This window comes from Natator depressus, chromosome 17 (assembly GCF_965152275.1).
Source record: "Natator depressus isolate rNatDep1 chromosome 17, rNatDep2.hap1, whole genome shotgun sequence".
Taxonomy (NCBI): Eukaryota; Metazoa; Chordata; order Testudines; family Cheloniidae; genus Natator; species Natator depressus.
The window spans coordinates 16,301,393-16,328,410 of NC_134250.1; the positions used below are offsets into that span (position 1 = coordinate 16,301,393).

Below are 27,018 nucleotides of genomic sequence, written 5' to 3' on the forward strand. Positions count from 1 at the left end.
CTTGGTTTAATGTCATTCTACATTCTGTTACATTCCCCCCCGTCTACCTCAGGGGGTGGGAGAGGAGAGAGAAAGATCTCCATGGTCCTATTTCTTCTGCTTTTACAAAATGAGTTTTGGTTTCCCCTTTCCCCAGCAGCCGAGAAGACAGGACACTATTGCAAGTATCAACACCTAAACACAAGCTGCCCCAGTGACCAGTCCTCCTCCAGTCTCTCTGCCCCCCACAAACATCAGTTGCTGACAACACTATACTAAGAATTAAGCACATGTAAGGCCTGATTTTCAAGCCATCTCAGTTCCCATTTAGGTACCAAAATAAGCAGCAGGGTTTTCAAAAAAAGCTCACCGAATTGGGTGACCAGCTCTCTGAAAGTCTGGCTGTAGGAGTCACAACGGTAGCTGCTGCTGAGCATTTTGGAAAAGTTTGGCCACCGTTATGGATGCTGAGCCTTGGAATAGCTAACCCTGAGCTTTTTTGTACATCTGGCTCCAACTACTAACTTTCAAGGTTAACCAAAGAACAAAGCCACCGTTCCGGACAGCACCACACATAGTCCAGCAACACTCAGCTCATACAGAAGCACCCATTAAAGTCTAGTCCTCCCCATTCCCTTTTCAAACACATGCAGAAGAGCAAGGGCAACAGATTCAAGCCAGACAGAAAAATCAATACCCAAAGTGAACGTTCTGGCCTTAAATGCTTTTTTGGAACATCTCTAGCTAAGAGCAGGTTAGTGGGGGGGGGGGGGGGGGAACAAACACCCACCACACACAGCAGTTTAAGAAGAACTGCATTTGCTGTTAGGCTTTTCAGAAATATAGCTACAAATTTACAGCCTAGGAACAGGCAGGGGACTTCAGACGCTCTGCACATTTGTCATTCAAAGACTCTATAAGTCTGCCATTCCCTTCTGAATGAGATACAGCCATTGCTGATTAGCTACAGGGGAAGCAGGGAGCCAGGCAAGCATGTTCTTTGTTTCCCCTCATGCTAACTTCTGCACTCATGCACCAGATCCCCCTCACCCCACTCTTCCCAGCAGCAAGATCTTCAGGAGGGGAGCTTCCCACCCCCAACCCCCGCTCTCTGTGGCTGTCATCCGGTAGATAATTTTCTTTCCTGTTCCTCTAATCTCTTCCCCCCCCGGCCCCCGCTGCGTCTTTTAACGTCTTTAAACGACTCCCTCCAATTGCCGATGGACACTTGAACGGCTGCTCGAATAACTGGCTACACGAGCGCAGTGTTTCCTGCCTAACAAAATAACCGAGCTTTGCTCCACAGTGGGGCTGCACATAAAGAACTGCAGCACGGCAAATCAGTGAAAGCACCTTCCCTGATGGGAAAGGGATGGAGTGTAAAAAGGAGAGGACGGCTAGAGCCATTATGGCCAGAATTGTGAAAAAAGGCCTCAAATGGGGTAGGGTCAGCGGTTCTCACTTAACATTGCAGTTATGTTCCTGAAAAATGGAACCTGAAGCGAAATGATGTAAAGCGAATCCAATTTCCCCATAAAAATTAATGTAAGTGGGGGGGGGGAGGGGAGAAGGTTTCAGGGAATTTTTTTTTTGCCAGACAAAAGACACAATATGCAGTATTTACCATTGTGGGTCGCATATGCAGCTCTCTGTTACATGGGCTGCATTCACACAATAGATATACTACCTGCCTGGCCCTGAGGACGTCACATGGCCCTCAGTGGTATGCTGATGGGGCCATGGGTTGAGAACCACTGGGTTAGATTTTCAAAAGAGCTCCCTGTGCTGAGCGTACAAAACGTTGGTTGCAGAGCTCTTTTGAGAATCTGCCCCATAAGATTGTGTCTACGCTGCACACGAAGCACGGGCTTGGACTCAGGTTTGAATCTCTTCCGTATGTCCACACGCAAACCTGTCTAAGATCAGCAAGCACTCAGGACCTGGGTTCTAGGACCCAGCTAGGGGGATGGGTCAGAGCTCAAGTCCCACAGTGACCAGGATCCAAGCCCTGTCATTCTGCAGCGTGGATGCAGGTGAAGCTGCAGACCCAAGTCAGAAGGTCTGCCTGGTGGAGCATGGACCCAGGATGCAGTGTGGACACTCAAGCACAGAGCCTACAAGTGTGGGTCCTGCAGACCCAAGCTGCGTGTGCAGCATAGACAGACCCTGAGTGCCCAGAGGGAGCTGCTGGATGGTGGGCGCTTTGGAAAACCTGACACTTATGTCTCAGTGGGAGCTGAGTCCCAGATCCTCAAAGGTACGTAGGCTCTTACTCCCATTGGATTTCAGTGGAAGTTAGGAACCTAAATACCTTTGAAAATCTGGGTCTGAGTTCTTTGGAAAAACTGGCCTGCCACCACATCAAAACAATGACCAGCCAAAGGATCTAAGATCGTCAGGTTATTTATTTTCTATTTATTTATTGAGATTTAAAATAGATGCCTAGCCAAGGTTCTAGGTGCCCTAACACGTCACTGATGAATGATGCTGGGATTTTATTGCTTTGAGTACAAATACACTCCTCTCCTCCCCTTCATTGTTATGGGATGCGTATCCTCAGCGCTCGCCAAAAATCCTATCAAACGAGGCCTAGTGCAGCGTGCCTGGAAGGTCACCAAACACAGGCAAAAAAAAAAAAAAAAAAAAAAAAAAAACCCACAAACACCAACAAATCATAAAATCAACTGGTAACAAAATACTGACCAGTCGTAACAACAACAATGATCGGGGGGGGGGGGGGGGGAAGACCACTAGTAAACAAAAAATACATACATCTTAACTGCATTGAGATAATAAAGCATCCCCATCTGCTTTCAAAGAGCCCTTGAGGGCCAGGTATTTGTATGCTCCTAAGTATGGAGTAGAGGAGATCTCCAGTCTAGCTGGCGGCTAAGGCAGAGTAAACTTTTGTATCCCTGCAATGGCAGCAAAGGCTGCTTTTGTCGTGAAGTGCCTTGCAAGTGTATCCATTGATACCTCTATATTTAGGCAGGTGTAATTCCCACAGAGATAAGGACCTTGTTTTTCAAAAAAGCAGCAGCATCATACATACATTACAATAGCAAACATCAGAAAACAAAGACTTTGAGAGAGTGCTTAATCCTTGGGGTAGCTGCCTGGTAAATCAGAACCTAAAGGACGGCACTGACTGCGAGGAGGCGGATGGCAGAGAGCACAAAAAGGAAGCAGGCAGTTTGCCTATGACCAAGGAATGCTCTCAAATCTCCCTCCCCCCCCCCCCCCCATCTTGTACACAATCCTAGGGTTGGAAAAATATTGGTGGGGTAACCACAACATGCATTTGAGGGGCCTGGGAAACGGCTCAGTATTTCACGCCTCACAAGCCCCGTAAAATCAAAAGGCGTTTCAATCAGCGCTTGTTATTTTACAGCACGTCAGCAGTTGTTTCTTGCTCTACATGACTTTCCTGGGCCCTTTCCCATTCTGCTGCCTTTCGGAGGAGGAGGGCAGACCCACTGAGCCTTTCAATGGCATAACCATGGAATTATGATTCCCTGAACAGACTCATACATTGTGGCTGATCTTTCTACCATGGCGCTGCCTTTTGCTTTTCTCCCTCTTCGATTCCAGCAAAGGAGGAGAGAACTAAAGGATGGGAACCCCAACTCAAAGTTTAGCCATCTGGGCACGGACAATGCATGGGGTGAAGTAGTAATCCCTCAGAGCTGGACTTCAGCTCCATCTGGGGTCTGCTTAGCTGAGGCAAAGGGCACAGAAGCAGGATCAACAAAATACAATTAATGGCTGCTTAACTGGGCCTAACCTATAATAGGAGAGAGCACCTCCCCCTAGTCCAGGGCTTCACATGCTCTCTCACAGTGTGAAAACACAGGCTCCTAGACAGACTGTCTGCTGGACAACTCAGCTCCCATTCGGGCTTGTGCAAACCACTTCCCCTCCCCTTTAGCGAGTTTGTGCCAGTCGCACGACATCCCCGTTGCACCAACAACCCTGTTGCACCGACAGCCATTGGCTACGTGAGGCAAAAGTGCCATGAGCCAAGTGCTGCATGTCGTTTCAGCTGTTTTTAATGTGACTGAACTGCAGGGAGCAAGGAGGAGCCAGCACCACGTGGCCAGCCATTGCTCCATGGGCCGCGTGTAAGTACTCTACAGACCACAGAGCGTGAGAAGCACTGCTTGGTCCAGACTCATTTCCTCTTGCCTCAGAGGAGCAGCGTATGCAGACAGCCTCTGAGTGCGGCCCACTACGGGTATGCCTACACTGCAATCACAGGGTGTGATCGTGGCTAGTGGAGACGGACCAAAACTAGCTTTAATCCAGCTGGCTTGGGTACTGGAGTAGTGAAGCCAGAGAATCATGGGTTTTGTGTGGGCTGGGTAATTACTTGGGCGAGTAGCTGCAGTGCCCAAGGCAGGGAGATTCAAGCTAGCTCAGTATGTCTACACAAGCTGCAGGCAAAAAAACCACCACACGGCAGCAAGTCTCATAACCTGGGCCTACAGACTTGGGCTCGTGGAGCTTGAGCTATGGCGTTAAACCTAGCGGTATGGACGTTCCCACTGAGGCTCTGAAACCCAGTGAGGGGTTGGATCTCAGAGCCCAAGTAGGAACATCTACACGGACAATTTTAGCACCGAAGCGCGAGCCCACATCTGTAGACCCGGGCTCAGAGACTTGTGGCCGGCCACAGGTGGGGTTTGTTTTTTTTGTTTTTTTGTGGTTTTTTTTTTTTTGCAGTTTAGCTGTACCTTAAGGGCCGCAATGTCAAGAGCTATGGGACTGGTTTGTTATCACAGCCTGGCCAGCAGATGCAGCATTGCCAACCCCAAGCGTTCGAAATTGAGTTTGGAGTCACGTCTCCCGAAGTTAGGAAAGGGCTTAAAAACCCTGAGATTTTACAAAAAACAAATCAATACATTTGCTTTTAATAGGGGTTTCTGAGCCTTTAGGGGGCACTCATATCATGCTAGCAAGCTTTTCTCTGCAACCATAAAACTAGAACCCTTAATAAAACAAAGCAAAGCTGAGACTGTCATGTATTCACAGGACTCCTGAAGCTAGGGCTTTACGAGAAACCTCCAAGTACTGTGACAAAAATCACAAGTGTGGGGCAACATGGAGATGGTTGCTAGAAAGAGCAGAGAGACCCCTGGTGTAAGGCTGAGGATACTATGGATTAGATCTTTTCGCACATAGAGTAGGCTGCTTAATTTATAAAGAACTCCTATCCTCCTGGACACAACAGGGGCCCTGAATGCTGCGGTGTGGGTGAGGAAAGCACGGGTGGGAGGCCAGCATTTAATATAACATCATTCCCTAGCTCTTATAGAGCACTTTTCATCAGTGGGTCTCAAAAAGTAGGTCATTATTATCCCTATTTCATTGATGGGATAGATGAGTATGTCTACGCTACAGAGATTATACTAGCATAGCTATGCCAGAACAGCCCCCTAGTCAGCGTGGGAACACCCTCTCCCTGAATGAGATTAGCTACGTCAGTGGAAGCCCTCGTCCATCAATACAGCCGTGTCTACACTGGGGTTCTGACAGGCATAGTGTGACAGTCACACCCCTGACACGAGTAGCTATGTCGACGTAACTTCTCAGTGCAGACTGAGCCTGAAGCATAGAGAGGTGAAATGCCCAGGGTCACCCAGCAGGCCAGTAGCAGAACCCAGGTCGCCCGAGTCACAGTCTTCTATCCACTAGGCCACCTAAGAGCCCACAGCGACACCCCAGAGCAGAGCTTCGAGGTGTGACCGGGTCAGTGGATCCACTGACACTTCCTCTCTATGGAGGAGGGTTGTGACACAAGTGGCATCTACTGCATCCCGGAGGATGCAGCAAAGGCCACGGAGTACCCAGGAGGAAAGATGCCTCCCTCCTCCTCATCTTGTAGTGCCAATGCACTGAGCCCACACGCTCAGATTCAGTGTGGGAGATAGGATTTACCTGATCTATGAAAGCACAGTGGGTTAATGAGTCATGCTTTTCACAAGACCTCCGCCCTCAGAGTGTTATTTAGTCCCTTAATAGCGGCAAAGAGTCCTGTGACACCTTACAGACGTATTGGAGCATAAGCTTTCACGGGCGAATACCTACTTCGTCGGATGCACGCACAGCTACCCCTCTGTTACTTATTCCCTTAATGTGTGTGGCCATTTTAAACTGGGAGTATATTTTTTGGTATTCAGTATTGTTGTGCAGGGACCAAGTCAGGTGTTATTTGTATAGGGCTTATCTAACAGGCTAGGCCAGCCCCCAGCTCAGAGGAACATTGCCCAGCCCCGCTAGAGTCATCTCAGAGAGGGAGGCCTGCAGAGCCAGCCACTGCACCAAGCAAACAAGTGCAGCAGCTTCGGTTGCTGCAGCACAGTGACCTGGGGACAGGAGTTTTTTAGTTCTCTGGGCCCTAGATCAGTGGATCTGAGCATCCTTCACCTATTCCAGGTTACGCCCAGTGTTTTCTACAGAACGTCTGTGCCCCGACACAAAAATCAGAGCTGGACAAGGCCTACTTCATCTTCAAATCTATCCCCACCCTGCCAGGGAAAAGCTGTTCCCTGCAACGTGTGTTCTGATGCATTTTCTCCTCCCATGTCGAGAGCAGAAGGAAGTTCTCCCAACTGCCAGCAATGTTGTGCAACAGAAGGGGGTGAAGAGGACACGGCTCACAGAGCTCAGTTGTGTTTTCCCCATCATGCCTTTCCACTCAGAAGCTGTGGCACCTGAAAAGCCTGTTCCTTCTGCAAATATAACTGGGGGAGAGGGGAAGGGGGAACAATATCATCATCAGATACTGTGGAGTTAATTTTTCAGGGGTGCTGAGTGCTTGTCAATACCACTGACAGCGGCTGGAGCTAGGGTTCTCTGCACTTCTGACAGTTATGCTCCAAGGTCAAAAGACAGGCGCAAGATAATCGCCTCCAGTTTGGGTCTGATGCCATGGCACTTTCCTATGGAATTGCAGGGCCCAGTCCTGTGAGGTGCTGCTGAGCACCCATTCGTTTCAGGGAGACACTCAGCACTGTCTTCATGAGGCGTTCAGCTTCTTCTAGGATTGGGCCCGTTATTAAACGAGAAGCCATCCAGCACTGTGCCAATTTACCCACTGGAGATTGGCAAGTTGCCACGCTGGCTGTGTGCATCGGACGCAGGCAGGGAAATAAACTAAACCAATTCAAGCATCTTTCAAGACTGTCATTTCACCACTCATGTTTCTGTGCTAGCCGAGTTGACTTTTTTTAAATAAATACAACCTGACACTAATTCTAATGGTTTTAATAAATGTTTAATGTCTTGTTAAAGGTCGCCCGCCTACTGTTCTCACTGCAGATTTGTATTAATAGCACATGGGCCACTTGGTTTTAACTGTGTTGTTTCATCAGCATTTCAAATGTTTGGCATACACTTCTCCCAAGTGATGTATTTAAAGAAGAAACACACAATGCACTACATAATAAACTGTCAAGGAGAACAATGGCAAACAGCCAGTTAGCGCAATGGCAGGGGAAACATACAGATTAACATGGACACAAAGAGAAAAGATGGCCTATTTGGTGCATGCATTAGAGAGTTAATAAGCCCGTACAGATTCTTACTAAAAACCAGCAATAAATCCAAACTAATCCTGCTTTTAGCATCACAGTTTACACAGTGGTTTTAACACTGCCGTAGCAAGTGCCTACCAATTCCTGTAACCAACTTGTTTTATAGATAAAGGCTAAAACCGGATAGTAATAATAAAATATACATCAAAACAAAACATCCCCTTCAGGGAGGCTGGATGTTGGATGTAATTTCATCGAGGGGGTTTTCTAGGTGTTCATCCCCAGAAACTCAAGACAAAATTACAGCTTGTGATACCCCCTAAAGGGTACAGAGTAATTTATTTTCAGCAAGCCTCCTCTGATGAAGCTAATCTATAACCTTGTCAGTGTGTGCACTTAGGGCACCGATACAGTCACACCCCCAATCTGCATTGTGCTGGATGCAGAGCCCATGCCCCAATAAGGATGTTTATTTAAAGGCCCAATGCCAGAAGGCTCTTTAAAGTTCCTACCATATTTTACAAACTGAAAGGCCATTTTTCCCTCCCAGTGATAGCACACAGGCTTCTAACAGGGCCCTTTCAGCAGGATATATCATCTGCCTCAGCCAGGGTAGGGAAGCAGAGCTCCTTATTGTCCCAGACTGGCTCCCCTCCTGTCTTTCCTTCCATGCTCATCACCTGATGTAATTATCTGGAAGAGGGATGGATTCCTTCAGAACCGCTCCCATATGCTGGGATGCAGCTGGTCCTGTCGTCTTGCTCAGGGCGGCTCCCATTTTCAATACACCATGCAAGAGCACCACAGAGGGCCCAACTGGGGGGAAGACGGTCATTTCCAAACCTAAGGCAGAACCTGAACAGAAGGGCTGGCAAAGCAGAGTCTGAAATCAGCCCTTCCCTGCTTTACTAGAAACTTTGATCTCAAGAAACTGAGGGCTGCAAGGTAAGGATGGGGGAAGGAGAAGCAGAGAAACTAGAAAGGATCCAGAGGCGAGTGACAAAGATGATCAACGGAATGGAATGCACACCATGTGAGCAGAGGCTGAAGGAACTGGGTATGTTTAGTTTGGAAAAAAGGAGATTAAGGGGGGATATGATAGCAGTCTTCAGATACTTGAAGAGCTGCCATAAGAGGGAGAAAAGTTGTTCTCCCTCACCACAGTGGGCAGGACAAGAGGCGTCGGGTTCAAACTACAGCATAGCGGTTTTAGATTAAATCTCAGGAAAAACTTCTTAAGTGTAGGAACAGCAGGACAATGGAAGAAACTGCCTGAGGAAGTCATGGAAGCTCCTTCACTAGAGGCATTCAGAAAGATGCTGGGTAGCCATCTGTCTTGGATGATTAATGTTTAGACACAACAAACCCTGCATGTTGGCAGGGGGGTTAGACCAGATGACCCTCATGGTCCCTTCCACCCTATCGCTCTGTGAGCCTCTCCTGCCTACACCAGCTGCCATACGCGCCAAGAATTTACCAAATGGGTGCAATCCAGCTCCCAGATCATTCCAGAGACTACAACGCAAGTTGATTCTGGTCCTACTTGAGTACCGGTTTACAAAGGATTAATGTTACATTATAGCCCATACAGGAACACACACAAAATTGCAGGGGAGGGAACATGGACTTATGGTTAGAGCTGAGTCAGCCTCTCTGGATTCTGCTCCTGGCTCTGCCACTGACTCACTGACTTTTGACAAGTCACTTGGGGCCTGATCTGCAGAGGAACTGAGCACCGTTGACTTCTGTTGGAGCTACAGGTGCTCAGAGGTTCTGACAAATCCTCTGTGCCCCAGTTTCCCCTTCTATATAATGGGGATAATGCCACTTTGTTGCATCATGGGAGCTTGTAAGCTTCATTCATTAATGCACAAAAGGATCTTTGAGATCCTTGGCTGTCAGTATTGTAACACCGCACCCTGTGCCACTGGATTTTGTATACAGAATAGTCTAGGTCAGCTTGTCATCAATGAGCACCTCTTGCACACACCCCAGGCCACTGCTGCATTGTGATTTCTTCTTGTACCAGTCTGCCAAACATCTCCCTAAATAAGTAAAGCAGTAGATTCATCTGTCCCACAAAATGAAAAAAGGTGTAGCTCTCCCCTCGTTCTGCTGTCCAGTGATCACCAGGACGTGGGCCTGGTCCAAGCTAGAAAATTAGGTCAGTTTAACATCTGTCAGGGGTGTGAAAAATCCGCCCCCCTGAGTGATGTAGTTAAGCCGACCTAATTCCCCGTGTAGACAGTGCCAGGTCGACAGAGCTCCCGCTTCTCAGGGAGGTGGAATACCTGCAACAGTGACAAGTGAATACCTCCCCATCCTGTCAACACAAAAGGGCTACAGCAACACAGCTGTGCTTCTGTAGCGTTTTAAGGATAGACAAGCCCTTAATTGGTAAAGGAATAAACGTGCAGGTCTGCCTATTGTCAACGCCAGCCGGTGGCAGAATAGCTGTGAAAGGGGTAACTGGGTGGTGTTTAATGGCCTGTGATAGGTAGAAGGCCAGACTAGATGAGCTGCAGGCTCCCTTCTGACCTGAAATTCTATGACAACACACAGTACAGTAGCATTCCTGTCACGCTTTGTGTTCTCACCGATGGCCACGGGAAAAGCCCAGTTCTACCCCAGCACATGTCGTCAAACAGGTATCCTGGACAGCCAGCTGGGTGCACCCAAGTCCATGGGCCTGGGCTCTTTTCTTACAGAATTTGTACGCTGGTACAAATGTACACCAGTAAAAGCAAGATCAGGCACCAGGTCTCCAGACCGCCATGGTGAGTTTGGTTACTTTTCATTAGCACAAACAAAGCAGTTATTGAGAAATGGCATAGCATAGCCAATCGCTATCCCTCAGTGCACTGATTGTACTAATTCTGTGTTCAGGAGCGCTTTAACAGATGGTATATTATTTACCTCACAAGTATGAGACAGAACTCCAAAGACAGTAGCCACTTCCTGTGCTTCAACAATCCAAAATCAAATAAGATGCAGCAGGAGAGGGATGTTTTTTTTTAAGTTATACCTGTATAGATCACATTAACAGCGCTACTTTATTTTAAAGTTTAAAAATCTTGTGAATTATATACATCCATGAAATGCCACATATATAGAACATCAGAGTTGGAAGGGACCTCAGGAGGTCATCTAGTCCAAGCCCCTGCTCAAAGCAGGACCAATCCCCAATTTTTGCCCCAGATCCCTAAATGGCCCCCTCAAGGATTGAACTCACAACCCTGGGTTTAGCAAGCCAATGCTCAAACCACTGAGCTATTATATCCTCATTCACCACTAAGCCCTAAAACACAGAAGGCTGCAAGTCAGCTAGCATAGTATGAAAACATGGAGTTTCTCAATTACAGTGGCCAGGGCCTTCACGTAGGTGCATTTAAACTGTAATATCTTGGAGGCAGGGACTGTCTTTGTTCTGTGCTTGTACAGGAGGGTCCCGATTCATGACTGAGGATCCCAGGAAGCACTGCAATAATGGGTGTAATTTCCACACTACACTGCCAGATCAGCATAAAGGGATTTTATACTGTATATTTAGTGTATATGGGAATCAGGCCCTTAGAAATTAGATAGAGAAATGTCATCTTTTATTTTCTACACTCACTGTCATCCCTGAGACCACCCCCACCCTGCCCAGTTATTTACCACAGAATATTATAACCACCTCGCAAAATTCTGTCCACTCACTCGCCCAGGATAAGTAATTTTCTTTGACAAGTATGTAAAATATTACTTATCATAGCAGAAGAGCAGGCCGGTTGATTCTGTGCCTGGGCTGGAGAATTCTGCATTAAAAACGGCGCTAGGGTTGCACTGTTATTCAAGTAACACCACTGGGCGGGGAAATTGTGCATAAAAATGGACAAAGCCCCTGCTCCAAGGGCTTACAAGATACGCATCAACCTTGCAAAGACTTGTGCACATGCTTAACTTCACACTCACAAGTAGTCCCGTCGGCTTCAGTGGGACTACTCACACACTGAAGTTGTGAACCAGTGGATGGGAATCACTGTTCCTAAATGCAGCCATCAATGCGGTGTGTCATGGGCTCTCAAGACCTCAGAAGTCTCTGGGTGAAGGGACCTTACATATCCTGAAATTTGTACCGGCCTTTAATATCTGGCTGGCCATAATTTCGACATCCAAGGCTACCATTAATTAGAAACAAAACCCTGTTTGCATCTTTCATCTGTGCATAACTTTGCACCAATACTCAAACCTAGCCACGATCGCACTCCCTTGACTACCCTAAAACAGCTCACCTTTGGCCCCTCCCATAAATCATCTTCCCACACAGCGAACAGCACAGAGCCTTTCCTGAGTTACGGACTTTGGTGCTCACCAGTGAGGACAAGGCTTACAGGGCCACTCCTTAAATGCTACAATGACCAGCTTTGATGCCACAAACAAGTGACTGATTGTTCACTCGTACGGTATCACAATGTGAGTCTTCCACGTAAAAGAAGGACTTGGTCACTAAACAGTAAAAAAGATGAATGGATTTGTGGCATCAGAGCAAATTCACTGGGTAAGGTCAGAGATACCTATAATTAAACATAGCTAGAGAAGAAAGTTTTTCCAAGACACACACAGACCACCCCATTTAAACTATTAAGATCGTTCAAGGGCATATACTGGGGTGGCCAAACCACAGCTCGCAAGCCACATTTCTCTTACAGTTAAAATGTGGCTCACGGAGGCATTCTCCATCTACCAGACTGGGGCGGCGGGAGCTCAGGACTTCTGCCCTGTGACAGGGTGGTGGGGCTAGGGGTTTCTGCCCTGTGGGAGGTGCTGAGCCCCAGCAGGTAAGCCCGGCTCCTGAACTTCTGAAGATCATCATATGCAGCTTGGAGGATTAGTAAATTTGGCCACCCATGGCATATATGCCCAATGCAACCACCACAAAGCCAGAAAGTCCTCACGTATCCCTTGTAATCTACAACCACCATGATATTGTCTTCCCCAGATTATCTCACCCACAACACACAGACCCTGGCACATTTCCCTTCCTCTCCACGCAAAACATACAACCTTTAACTCTGACCCGGGGGAAGCAGTTAGAAGTGGATGTTTTAAACAACGCAAACCAGTTATAGGTTGCAGTATGTGGACACGTGTGTAGGGCAGGGGTAGATTTTTAGAGCACGTGTGTGCGTGGGTGTGGTGTCAGAGGATTATTAATAGACGGAATGGTTTGGGTTTGTGTAGGGTTGGGGTTTTTTTAAGTGGAAATAGTTTGCAATAGAGTTTATTGTTTCGGGGCGCCATTCTTTGCAGCAGTGTTATTTAGGAGACAGAATGAGGAAGTGTGATGCTGTTTTGTTTTTTCAATAGATGTTTGCGGTTACAATCAGATCCACTCTGCCCCTTTCTCTGTTGGAGGAAGAATCAGAGATAAGGGGAAAAATTCTTCTTGCCTCCCTTTCGTAGGGAGCTGAATAAACAGTCTCCAAAACTCTCCTTCCTGTTTCACAGATAGAACTCAGCCTCTTTAAAATGAACTCGTTTGTTAAAATGAGCATAGCTAGTTATTTCTACTGCTGTACTACCTAGGAGCCTCAGACATGGATCAGGGGCTCCCTGTATTAGACACTGTACAACCACAGAACAGAAAGATGGTACTCTCCCAAAAGAAATTATCTTGCAACTTTGAAAGCCCCTGCTCCCAAGCATTCTAGTGGGAGCATTATTTTCCTAGAAAGACAGGACCATAACAGTCCCGTGGCCAATCTAGCCTCTGACAGCAGCTGGTACCAGATGCTACAGAGAAAGGCGCAAGGAACACTGTATAAGGTAGTTATGGAATAATTGGCCCATAGAGAAAGTGTCTTCCTAACATTCACCTGCTATAGATTGATTTATGCCCTGAAGCACCAGGGTTGGTAACCCTTCAAAAAATGTTTGGGGGGAGGGGGGAGAGGCGGAGAGGGATGTTTGGGGTTTTGTTTTTTTTTTTTTTAAATCCTTACTAATGTAGCTCTGGCTGTCCTAAACAAGGGCCAGATTTTCAGAAGAGCCCATGCACCCAACACACAGAGAGCTTTTCTTAAAAAAAAAAAAAAAATCTGGCCTAAATGGGAATTGAGCTCTTTTGCAAATCTGGCCCATGATGCCAATTCCACAGGCAGACCCAACTGGACAAAGACCCAAGATAAGGAGGGGGAAATAAAGGGAGGTTGATTTCGTCCTTCATAACCTTCTGTGGGAAAGAGTGAAGCAGTTATTGTGAAGACGAAAGACAATAAAAATTGCTGAGGGGTCTTCATTAAATATTTATTAAAAAAAAACCCCACACACACACCTCACTCAGTCCCTACCTGGTTTTTATAAGCCTGTGAGTGAACAGATATTTTATCCTTATGATGTTGCAGGTCTGGAGAAAATAAAGAGAAAGTAGCCTCATGATTCAAGTGAAGGGCACAGATTACCTTGATGAAGTGAGTCCTGGGTAAAGGACCACTTTACTTTTGTGAATTAGCAAAGGCAGGCGAATGGTGCTTAGTGCCCTGTGGTCCCCTATTCATCTGGCTGAAGTTAATTTTCTTTTTTAAATGGGCATAGTAGGATTTTAGCCCCAAGCAGAGACAAAACCTAGATTATAAGAAAGTCTGATCAGTGACTGCTTGTAGAAATAACTGTAAATCCCAGTATGATGCAGCCAGCTTTTGGAAAGGTGTTTCCTGCAGTAGTAATATTTGTACTGAAGGGGGAAAAAAATCTTTACTGGTGGAGTTTGTAAGATCCTTTGGAAATGACTGCAGCATCTGGATGTCCTCTTCGAAATATGGCTGCAACGACTCTTGAGAGGGAGTGAAAACTTCCGGCCTTAGAACAACCCTGATGTAAAGACTTTCCAAACCATAAGCTACACATTTCTCTCTCCATTTGCGCTTTAGCAAGCTACTTAAGCAAGTGACCCTGCTTCAATCACGTGACTGGTCCAGTGTCAGGCCATGGGATTATTCACACAGAGCGAGGCACATGCCTAAGTACCCCACTGAATGAGAACCACAATATAGAGCTGTAGAGTCTTGGACACCAATGAGAATTATCCCAGTTTTGCAGGGCCTAACCAGTCACCACGCTGCTACCTCTTAGGGCTGATGGTATGGAGTGGATCCTACTGTAAGACATGAGGGAGGAGTAGAAGCAAGCGGCCCTTGCTCTAAAAGGCACGTGAGCTGTTCAAACCTGATCTTCCATAGGCCATCAAAAAAAAAAAAAAAAAAAAAAAAAAAAGCTGTACCCTAATGGATTATTTATGTGTTTCCAGTAGTGCCCACAATGTACGAGGGCACTGCCGGACAATCCAGGGCGACCTGCTTGATTTTCTGAATGACTCCTACCGCCAGGACAGGGAGAGCTCTTCTGGAAAATCTGGGCCTGACTGCAGGCGACGAGCCCTTCTGAAAATGCTGGCTCTCAGGTCGAAGGAAGAGGAGTCCGAGCCAAAGCCTAGCGAAGTCAATAGGAGCTTTTGCGGGCTTGGGAGCAGGCACGAGGTGGTAAAATGTAGGAAAGATCAGAACCTCAGCAGGTTCTGCACGATACAGCCCGGACATCGAACATATTGCTCCTGCAATAACTTGGAATTCTCTTTTGAGGCTGCAAGCAAATAGAGTCAGCCAGAGGCAGCCCATATGTTGGTGGACAAAATAACCAGGGGAAACCACGGTCTATAAATTTCATCCAACTATTTATATTGTGTCTATCACTGTGGTATCTGGAACCAAGATGGAGTTCAGATCACGCTTTGTCTAGTTTCTAAGAGAGTTTACACTTCCTGCTAACAGTGCTATTGCCAGGCTGCCCTTCTCAACACCCCCTTGTGGGGTGGCATGGGCTCCTGCTGTTTTGGGTCATGAACTGTTTGGTGGCCATTACAAACAGCTGAAGGCCATTCTACAGCTTTCATCTGGGATTTTTCAAGCAGTGGCTTCACTTTGCAGTAAAACGCCCACTGATTTCAACTGGGTACAGCAAGGCCAACACAGAGTGCGTCTGAAAACCCCATCCCTCACGTTCTCAACACAGAGACTTCCAACATAGATAGCTCTTTGTAACCATGTCCCCTGCACCCCTCCCTTACAATCCTGCCTGGTGGAATCTGTCACACGGACAATTTCGGTAGCTTGAAAACCCAACCTTTACACTGCTTTTCACCCAGAAGTTTCAGAAAGTGGGTTAGCACTGGAAAAGGACACTAATACATAGAGGTGCTTCAGAAAATCTCTCACACACCCCCCCACAGGGCCTTGTAGCAACCGCTATCACACAGGATTTCTTCCGTGCCACATTTCTAAACTGCAGTATGCGTGGGTGTAACCAACTGACCTGTAGGTTGAACCTTTCCCAGAAGGTAGCACAAGACACTTAGGCCAGTGGCCCCATTAGCTGTACTAACAGCAATCAGCATTTCTCCACACCCATAATCAGTCGGCTTTGCAGAAAGAAATGTAACAACGATATTTCCACACACCGTTTGATTGGATACCATCTTCCCTGAGCAAGGGGAATAAACTCATTTAGACATGGAAAACCTCGGTGTCTGCTTTACACGCTGGCTACTGATCTCCGAGCTGTCCACTGCTAACACTAAGCTTTTTGTGAATGCTTTGGGCCCAAGTCTGTACTCAGTTTCACTGGTGTAAATCCACTGGTTTGGATGAAGTTACTCCAGATTTTACTGCAGTGTCACAGAGCAGAACGTGGCTTTCTGGATTCAACTGACAAGATTCCCAAAGGAAGTACACTGTATTGATAAGGGCCTAAAACTTTTTTTATCTATTTTCTGTGGGAACAGCATGTTGGGATAAGGAGAAAAAAAATTTTTTTTTGGCACACTGGGGTTTAGATTTAAATGAGCAGTAGCTATATTAACAATGACATTTCATGAGGAATTTGGCTGAGGGGTCGATTCAGGAGCGATCCTAGGCCTGTGTCTTTTCAGTGCTGCAAAACTGGTGGAATAAAAACCTTTGCCTCATCAGGAGGAGCATGAGAACCAAACAGTTTTAGACTAAACTTTGGATCTGGATTCATGCTACCATTGTTTAGCACAGCATCAAAGAATTCCTCCCCTTCGGATGCAGAGTTCAGCCCGGACAATGCAATTTTGTAGCTATAAATGTTCAGAAGCCTCTACACTGGACTAATTACCCCCAGCCGAACTGAAGTTTGCAAGTCAGTATGGCACTAGTGAAGTGTGCAGAATTAATAGTATTGTCAGAGAGCTCAGAAGAAGTGGCAGACTGAGGAGGGGTAAGATTGAATAGTATTTTTGCCCCAGCTCCTTTTGAAGAGATTTAATTAATATGATGAATATATATAGGATCCTTTCAAGGATAAGCAGCTAGCTTCAAAAAAAATTTCTAAGCATGAGTTCTGTGTGTAATCTGACAAACGTTTCCACTGGAAGAGCAACTTTATGCACTCGTGCTGCAACACACGAGCCTGTCCTATTGGTGAGGCAGCAAGCATATTCCTTACAGGTGGAGGACCACAGAAAACACTTTTGCAGAAGCCCTATCTGGTCTCACTCTTCTCGACCCATAGCTAGACTGCAAGAGAGTTTGTATGAATTTTGATTAAACCTACAGTGATACTTGGGAGATAGGGTGGCAGAGCTATTTCTAGTGGATGATTGCATGATCATATAGACCAGCAGATGGTTTCAGTCTAAGGCCCCAATCACACAAGGTGTTGCACATGGGTGAGCCTACGATTTCATCAAGCTCCACTCATACCGAGCTCTTTATTTCTCCAAATCCAGGAGATGAGTTAAAAATGTTTCCTCCCTCCTACTCTGACTCTGGTCTAGGCCAATCTAAGTGAAGACGGGCATGAGACCCTCTGAACTGGAGGTAAACCCTAGCAGGGAAGACGGCAGCAAAGGAGACAAAAGAGGAGGCACAAACACAGGACTCTATTCCTAGGGACAAGCTGGCACCCAAAGGCAATATGAGGGATGGGGAGGAGAAGATGAGAATCCAGGGGACAAGGACTGCATCCACAAATGCATCTAGTCTTCTCATCTTGCGGGGAAACTTGGTCAAGCATTCTGGTCGAGGGCAGTCTGGAGGTTGAGTGTGCTTTATTTAGGTATTCCATTTTTTCCTTTAAACCTCAGTAGGCTCAAGTAGGGTTACAGATCTTCCAACCTGGGGATGCAACCTGTGTAGGATCACAATTTTCAACTGTATTAAATAGGCTACAAGACATTTTAAAACGTTAGCAAACTATACCAAGCTGAAAGAGGGCAGGAGACCCATAAACGATTGCCATGGAGTCTAACTTCAAGGGGCAAGGATTTCTACTTACACAACGAACTCAGAAGTGCTAGCCCCTGGGAAGCCAATGCCCAGCTCACACAGCATCCTCTAAGCACAGTGTCCTTCCAATAGTGCTAAATGGAGGAGGATCCAAGCTAGATGAGTTGGGGATATCCTATTATGGAAAAGATTGAGAACCACTGCTCTAGAGCAACTGGCATAGGCAGCTCTCAGAGCCAGGATAGGGAACTAGCCAGACCACTGACTTGATACAACCTGGCAGGTCCCAAAGAAAGGAAAGGTACAATTCTTACATGCCTCAGTCTCCCCAGACAACAGCCCTGAGTTCTCAGCAATACCCCCACTGAACAATGTTCTGGGATTGATTCTGCTGCTCACAAGGATAAATATCACCCCACTGCAGACTTTCCTGTTTTAATCAATAGTAAGATGAAGCAGTAGGCTACCCATACTCCCCCCTCAACAACCAAACAATACTCTAGAAACAGAACATCTGAAACTGGAGATGGGTACCCTGGTTCCACTCAGAGTCTCCAGGAAAATTTCCCCCAGGTGGGCTGAGCATCCCAGGAGCTCCTGTCATGTGTAAAGACACAGGAAAGGTCTGTCCTGGTGCTCAGTACCTCAGATGTACCAGCAATGCCACACAGCTAAATTTCACCTGGAATCCTTGCACCAACAGAATTAAAGGCTCAACCCTGCAGATAAGCAAGGACTTAGGCTGTGACAAGCCTCAAACACTTTTGGCCTCTCCCAAGAGGTTATTTTCTCACTAAGGCCCCCAAGTTGGCAAAGACTTAAGTCCACAAAGAAAATGTTACACACAAGTAGCCTCACTGAAATCAAGGCATACAGTTACACTCACACTTGGTCTTTGCAGGATTGAGACCCAAGCAATGAGCGTCTTAGGGAAGAAGGGAAAGAAAAGTAACAGGTAACATGTACAGTAGCTCCAGCCCCACACAGTGTGTAGCACTCTTAGCCAGCTTTCTGTGGCAAATTCCCCCTTCTCAGAGGTATTCCATGGTAAACTGAGGCAGCATTCAGGAAACACTGTGGCAGGCTTATACAAAGTTTTTAAAACTGAGGTTCTCCTGGAATTAAACTATGAATCAGTAATGTAATCCGTACATTATGCCTTGCATTAAATTTCATATTAACTTAAGTTTACTTTGCATTGTCCCTAATGAGGCAATTGATGTCCTGCATAACTGTATCAGATACATGATCAGGAGCAGACAGCTGAAGTTTTGGCAGCTGTATAATGGACGGTAAGGGCTTTCAGAAACTGGAGAGGAATGAGAGGTAATTGGACATTGTGGGACAAACACATTAGCAAAGTTTTTGCTAAAAGATTCATCAGTGAAATAAGTAACAATGTTGCCATCATTAGGCTTCAGAGTCAGCATGTCACCGATATAAACAGGACAATTCATGACTCTCAGAGCTATTGTTTCAGGCTCTCTGAAAATTCATCAAGACAAGACCACATCATCTGACACCCTGCTCTCGTCTGGAAGGTCTCCTTCCCAAACAAAGGATTAGGCTCTGGATCATTTTTAAAATGGAAACTAAGAATCTGGAGCACAATTCAGTAGCAAAAGGCAAATGCCACGGCAGATTTCACAGAGCTACGGAGTACATGGAACCTTGATGAGTCAAAGAGCTGTCCTAACTGGCCCAGCAACAACAGGTCAGATTTTAAAGTTTTGGGATCCTTTTTGATTAAAGGTATGATGTACAATAAGATGTCAGTTTCCCCCAGGAGGTGTCAGTTTCCCCTAGAGTACTTACATATGGTTCATCTGGTAGTACTGGTAGGAGCATAATGGTCACACCTAGAGGCCCCAACCAAGCTCAGGAACCTCATTGTACTAGGCGCTGTATAGACATCTTAAGAGGAAGTAGAGCTTATTTTTTAAATAGACAAAGACAGACAAGGGACGGAGGAGGAAGGAACAGAAGGATGAAGGGACTCATCTGAGGTCATGCAGCGGGTCAGTAGCAGAGCCAGAAATAGACTCCTGACTCCCTCTCCACCAGACCACATTGCCTCTTCAACACAGATTCTCAATTCCACAATGAATCCACCTTGCATTCAGTTCCTGGATCCTCCAGTCACTCCTGCCATCCGGCCGCAGAGAAACGCCACCTCTGTGCCTCCCGACTGCAAGTCCACCGCCCACCAACAAACAACTCGACCCAGAGGGGGAATTACTCAGGAGACTTCCAACAGCGGCAAGAGTCACCACCATCCACACATGAAGCCAGCCGGCTCCAGCACGAGACCGATCAGTGGGACCACTCGGATGTCCAGCTTATCCTGAGTGGATGCCTCACTATCCCCAGGAACTGGAGGGACAGGGCACAAGTCTCCCCAACATGCAACACTCTGACCCGCACCTGGCTTGATCCCCATGCAGAGAGAGAACCGCCCCCCCTTCATGCAGCAGTGCCAAGGGAGCTCACTGGTCACTTCACTTGGAAAGGGTAAAAGCCTCTTCCCTACAGGTATCTGCGTTCGGTTCCTGGCTTTGCCAGAGCCTGGCGTGTCCAGCCAGGTAACCCGGGGGGGGGCACTGTTAGTTTAAACTCTGCTGCCGCCTTCCACCGCGCGGAGGGTGGGAAAAACGCCGCCCTCCGCGGGCGGGTCAGTCCATTTTTAGCAGCTTCCTCTCGGGGCAAGCCCAGCAGCCCCAGCCGGGGAGGCCAAACCTACCTGGGGCAGGTGACGTCCCCTCAGCATCTGCCCATCATGCCCCCCCCCCAGCGCGTGGGAACTCCGGCTCTCAAGGCCCAGCTCTGACAGACGCCAAGCCAGCCGGTGTAAACGCCAGTTCGAAGCAGACGGGAGCAAAGACAACACCCCCCCCACACACACACACACCCCCCCAAAATAATAATAAATAATAATAATAAAGCCGATCCCCCGGGAGCTTGTGTCCCCAGCTCCGGCCCTCCAAGGGGAAAGGTCCCTGCGTGACAAAGTCACCTTAGCGCCCCCCCCCGACCCCAGGGGAGGAAGCAGGCGCGGCAAGGAGCCGGGGGAGCAGCACTGGGGGTGGGGACCAGCAACCCCCCCCCCCCAGCTTTCCTCCCGGTCACTGACCTCATTCCCAGCAGCGGCAGGTCCCGTCCCCCCCCCCCCGGGGAGGCGGGGGAAAGGGGGGGGCCCGACCCGCGAATTCGAATCCCCGCCTGCCCCGATACAATGTAGCCGGGGGGGGGGGGGCAGGGAAAGTTTCTCTCTTACCGCAGGGCTCAGCCTCGCCCGCAGCCCGGCTCCTCCCGCCCGGGGTGGCGGGGCGCAGCCTCGCCCGGCTGCTCCAGCCCGGCTCCTGCCGCCCCTGGATGTAATCCGCGCGGAGCGGAGCGGGGGAAGCGGGCGGGCGGGGAGCGTGGGGGAGGGGTAATTCCCTGCCGGCCTGGCTGGGCGGGCGGGCCGGCCGGGGCCCCCTGCTCCCGGGGGCTGCCGAGAGAGGCTCTTTGTTCTGTAATCCCAGTAAGATTGCCAGCCATTCGCCCCGGCGCTAATCCCAGCCCCGCTCAACAGCAGCATCCATTGGCTGCCATTTACATACAGGATTAGCCAGCCCGGCCGGGGGGGGGGCCTGGGCATGGCCCGGCGCCACGGGGAGGGGCCCCGGGGAGCAGAGAACAGGGGCATGGCGGGGGCATGGGGAGCCTGGTGGAGAATAGGACAGCGGGTCTCAAACTTTTGTACTGGGGACCCCCTTGCCCCCAGCAAGCCGCTGAGTGTGACCCCCTCTTCTGCATTTAAACCACAATTTTTATTTAATATTAATTAATTCATATTTAACGCTATTATAAATACTGGAGGGGAAGTGGGGTTGGGAGGCTGACAGCTCGCGACTCCCCCCCCCCCCCCGGTGTGGGAAGCCCTAGACTGAGGGCACCAGGGGGAGGATGGGAGTCATGCCAGAGAAGCACATGGTGGGGCGCCGGGAGGCTGCAGGTGGCCTGTGGCACCTTGGATGGGCGCCTGCTGGTCTCCTGGCCTCTTCCCCCTTGCCCAGCCCGGCGGCGTGGGGGGTGCACCGACTTGCAAAGAGAAGCAGGGAGAAGTGGGGTGGTGCTTTGTGTACAAGCCTCGAGCCAGGCTCAGCTATCGCGGCTCCCAGGTTTTCTGGGAATTGGGTCACCCTACTGTTTTAGGGGGGCAGTGCTTTTTAGGGGGGCTGGCAGGGATCCCTGAGGCGCCCCTGCACTCAGCCAGCCTGTTGCCACTGCCAACAGTCCAGCTGGCCGCCCCCTCCTGCAGCCAGTCAGGTGTTCTGCACGGGGGGTGGCTTGTATCTCCAACAGGGACCTCCAGCTGGCCCTGAAAACAGGGAGACGCAGTCACCCGGCCTCAACAGCGGGAGGGGAGGGATTCACCTTGCAGGCTCCCCTCCTCTCCCTGACCTGTGGGAGCAGGGGTCCCCCGCAGCTGGGGTGCGTCCCATCTCCTTGGTCAGTCTGCTTTAACCTCTGGGAAAGGAGTCAGTCGGGTATAAAAGGAACTCAGGAGAAGTGTTCTGCAGCATCGGCCAGGCCTCTGGAGGGACACTGTCGTGGCCACAGCTCTTCTGCCCGCACTTCTTGTGCCTTCACTGTGAGCAGGGCTGCCCCTCCAGATTAGAGATCGCAGGGCAGCGCCGAGGGGACATGCCAGCCCTTCTCCAGATTGCACGGTATGGGCACAGGGAGTGGCTCCAGAACACATCATACTCCCAGCTCTCGCCTCCCTTTCCCGGGGGAGCGGCCCTGCCTGCACTGGAATCCAAGCAGCAACCACAGAGCTCTGGGTTTGTACAGCACCGATGGGCTGAAGCAGCTGTGTGCCAGCTCTGCCTCTGTAGGGAAAGCAGATGTCTGTGAAGTGACAGACAGCAGGGTAGCTAGAGTGCTTTGGTGCAAAAGCACGTATCTATTTATTGTTTCACAGTGTGTCTATCGCCACCTCTCGGTGCATTTACACAGTCCTTAAAAATCACATAAGGCTCCTAGCTTGAAACAGCAACTCATCACAAGACCTCAGGAATCAATCTCCCCACAAACCCACACCCTCAGTACTCCATCCCTCCTGCAAACAGCCTCCTCTGTCCAACAGGGAGAGAATAAGTCAACAGGGAAGCATTGAACAGTTCTTGCATACGAAGGAAATCAGGCTCTACCAGGCTAACACCCGAAACAATTTCAAGTCCAGAGGCTCCTGCTCTCCTGCCAAACGCCCTGCAGCTCCAGTACTGGGGTATCAAAAGAAACCATTAGCAACGGTTCAACTGACCGCAGCTGGAAAAGGAGGATAGGCAGGTATTTCAGGTAGCCTGGGCTTAAAGTTGTTTGGTGTTTGAGATCCAAGCCGTCACTTTCTATTACACCCAGAAGCCAGTGCACACAAGTGCAAGAAACACCTTGGAGCAAGCAAGCTGTCACATTCTGTACTAACTTCCAAGTTGTCTTGAAGGATAGTCCCATACAGTATTATTTGAGGAATGGATTACAGCAAAGGCTTGAATAACTCCTGCATGATCCACACTCAGAGAGGAGGCCCCAGCATCCATCTAAGGTTTACTCTAGTACAAATATATTTGACTGCTGGGATATATCTTGGAAACAACTCTGCACCTTACAGGGAATTATTCTTGTCAGACACCGGCCATGAATAAACCTTTGCTGCTTTCAAAGCTGATACAAGCTTCTCATGAACATCACATCACAACTAAACACCCTATCATTTCCTAAGATTAACTACCTATATACCAGCTCCTCAACTTGGACAAAGATGCCTCTGTGCTTCCCAGTCATGGGAAAGGTAGCATTTCTTAGTCGCTGTAGCTCAAAGGGATGACCAGAACAGTCCACTCCAAGTCTGAGGTGTCGTTATCCAGCGTGCAAAGGCCTGAAAACCCGCAGGCAAGATGCCATATCATGAAAGCTCCCCCATGCAATGCTGTAAGCAACCTGGAACACTTCCATTCATATATTCACAGCAGGTCAAACAGCCGTTCTCCAGCTCCACATGCTTACACTTCTCTGCTTCCATGTGCCCTGGATGATATTAGCCTTCTCGCAGCTCAGGGACCATGGGATCACAAGTCTTTTACCTTCCAAGAGCAGAATAGGCAGAATCATTGACTCCCCTGGGATGTCTTGGGTTCTGTCTCAAATGGCAGATCTCTCCTTTGGCCAACCAGCAGTAAGGCATTTCCAGCAAGGTGGGTAACTAGAGATCTTGCTCAGATACAGCCCTCAGTTTTACACAGGTAAATCAGAGAGGGGTCTGCAAACCTGTGCCTTAAACAGGTTCCTTACCCCAAGATTAGGGGGTTTACTGACAGAGGATCATTACCTATAAAGGAAACACCACCAGATCAGGGAGCAGCTGCACACAGAGCTCCAGAAAACCCAAGGGGAAAGAAATGTAACTGAGCCCTAACCTGAAATTACCCCCATCGTTAGCATTGGAGAGAGAGAGACAATAATGACACAGTGAAATCCTCAAGAGCAGCATGGGGAGGACCAGCAGCTGGGAGGCAGAGAATGAATTGCTCCATGTAGCCACTACAGGTCTCTTTGTAGGGGGCCAACATCAGTTAGTCTGTTCCTTGCGTCCATCTGCTGATAAGCGGTCATATTACACAAACATGACCATCCTATGGTGCCAGAGGGGAACACACACCTGGCGGAGACGGGGAGGAGCTGGGATGGTGGAGGTGAAAACAAAATGCCAACTAGTCATCTCTTTGTGGGAAGTAGGAGCTGGAAGAGGCTAAGACTGGACGAGAAGTGACTCCTTGAAGTGAAAAACGACCGCCGCCGGGATAGCGTGGCATATTAGGGAGGGAGTGGATAGGGCACAGGACAAGAAAATCAGGACATTTTTAACAATGAGGGGAAATCAACCAGGGGAACAACTTACTCAGGGCTGTGGTGAATTCTCCATCACTTGCAGTCTTTACATCAAGCCTGGGTAGATTTCTAAAGGAGACGCTATGGAAGTTACTGGCTTGTTGCAGAAGTTACTGGGTGAAGTCCTTTGGCCTGGATTATAGGAACATAATGGTCCCTCCTGACCTTAAAATCTAGGAATCTATACCTGCCTCTACCACTGATGTGCTGGGTGACCCTGGACAAGTCTTGTCCCCTCTCTGCACCTCTGTTCCCCTCCCACTTTTTGTTTGTCTTGTCTATTCAGATTGCATGCTCTTCCAGGCAGGGACTCTCTCTGACTGTGTGTGTGTACAGCGCCTAGCACAATGGGGCCTTGAGGTGCTCCTGCAGTACAAATATTGAGAGGCTTGGGATGGAAGCTGCTAATTCTTACTAAGTGATGCTTATTCAGCTCAGCGAGGAGTGGGAAGGTGTGATTTGTTTTGTAATGCCCTAAGGAGGTCCTCGGAGTTCCTCTTTGATCCAATGCCATGTTCCTTTTGAAAAAAGAACCCACAAGAAAAAATAAGTAAGTGTTTGCCAAATGGGGAAGGACTCTCTGTTGGGGGGAAAATTACTATGTTCAAGCATCTCACTGGGTATTAAGTGATGGGAAGTTAAAACAAATCAAAACTATTTAAAAAAATAAATTGACAGTGTTTTAACCTCTCAAGTTTAAAAACTGCTGACTTTTTTTTCTTCCAAACGTATATTATGCAGCTGCTCCATTAGCTGGATTTTGTTTTAAATACGTGATGATTTATTACTGCTCCAGGGCCAAAGGGAGGGAAAAAAACATTTTAAGAGAAATGAATTTACGTTTCTGAAGCATGGAAGGTTTTTTTAGTCTCCACGAAGCTGTTAACAACTCTGCCTGGAGTGGAGTTCCACCAGCTCAGAGAAATATTCCAGCAACCCAACCTCACTTGCCCTGTGCAAACCCAACTAGAATACGCAAATAGCTTTGCTGTGCAACCCCAGGGAGTCAAGATTTTTCACCAGGAACCCTTAAGAGCTGCAGGGCAGAGGGGCACGATGCAATCCAATCTCTCTGCAACTTACCAGAACATGCTCAAGAGGTTTTTGCCATTAAGTAAGCAGCCTCTCCCACCAGGAGGAGCCAGTGGAGGGTCCATCTGAAGTGGGATAAGATGGGAGGGATGTTGCTGTCTTGTGGGGAGCAGCCTAGAGACAGGGAGAGGATTCTCTCTGGCCCTTGTATAGAGGAGTGTGTGTTACCTGGTATAGTCGTTCGATCCCTAGCTGCTGTTTGATGTACAGCAGTAGCAAAGTGGCTTTCACCTCACCATCCCCATCTACAGCTGGCCAGGACGTTGACATTAAGCTTCTACAATACATTCTGGGCAGAGACGCACCTCAGATCCACTCCAAGCCTGAAGCTGGTGCGGAACATAGCAGCCTGCTTGCTTTGAGAGGCATCCAGAGCTTCGATTCTCGACCGCCTTCTGCTTTGCATTCTTCTCATTGCGAGCCGCGCAGAGAGCATGTAAAGCCCAGCACTTTGCACAGGTGTAGACACCAGGCACATCAGGCCCCTTATCCACCCCAGCAGCCTACGGGTTTCAGGAGGGTGTTTGTGGGATTGCAGTTTTGTCAGCCCAAGTGTTTGAAAATCGCAAGACAAAAAAAAAAAAAAAGGCATTTGGTCCTTTTGATTTGCCTTTGGGGTTTTTGAGCCTAAGTATAGAGGACACTTGAGGGTGACGATTTCAAACTTTTCTCTGCAACCAGGAGGTCTAGAAACTTGAAGTGAGGGCTGAACTTCTCACCTACTCCTGGCCCCCCAAGGGGTGGGGGCTTTAAGGAGGACCCCTGAAGTCATGAGAGTTGGCAGTGCTGGTGTTGGCTTTGTGCACTATCACCCTGCCTGGCCTGGGACTCACTTACCAGGACGACCACCCTTGCCCCTGTGCCATGCTGCCAGAGCTGTTGGGATGAGAGGAAGGTGGCTCATGCGAGGACATTTTCGAGGCCCCCTGGACCTGAATTCACCTGCCCACTACCACCGCCTTGGTCTGAACTAGCCCCTATTTATTGACCCCCGAGGACACGCTGCAATGCCTGTGTAGTTCCTGGGTGTGGGAGAGTGATGAGAGGAAGGGATTTTGGCGAGGGTGGTTTTGTGGTTTTCAATTCTCTGCTTGGCTCATTGTGGCTCCAAGGGTGAATCCAGGTGCCAGGATTCACAGCTGTTCACAAGGACCATGATTGAGACATTTGCCCACAGTGCCTAAGGAATA

General features: G+C 48.4%; 1 protein-coding gene across 1 annotated transcript in view; it reads right to left on the reverse strand.

The window, feature by feature from the left end:
* Window positions 1–21,206, reverse strand: part of GTF2IRD1 (GTF2I repeat domain containing 1) — a 173,118-nt gene extending 151,912 nt beyond the window's left edge. The window contains exon 1 of the mRNA XM_074974916.1: window positions 21,075–21,206. The gene's annotated coding sequence lies outside the window, so the exon portion shown is untranslated. The remainder of the gene's footprint in view (window positions 1–21,074) is intronic.
* Window positions 21,207–27,018: the final 5,812 nt, after the last annotated feature.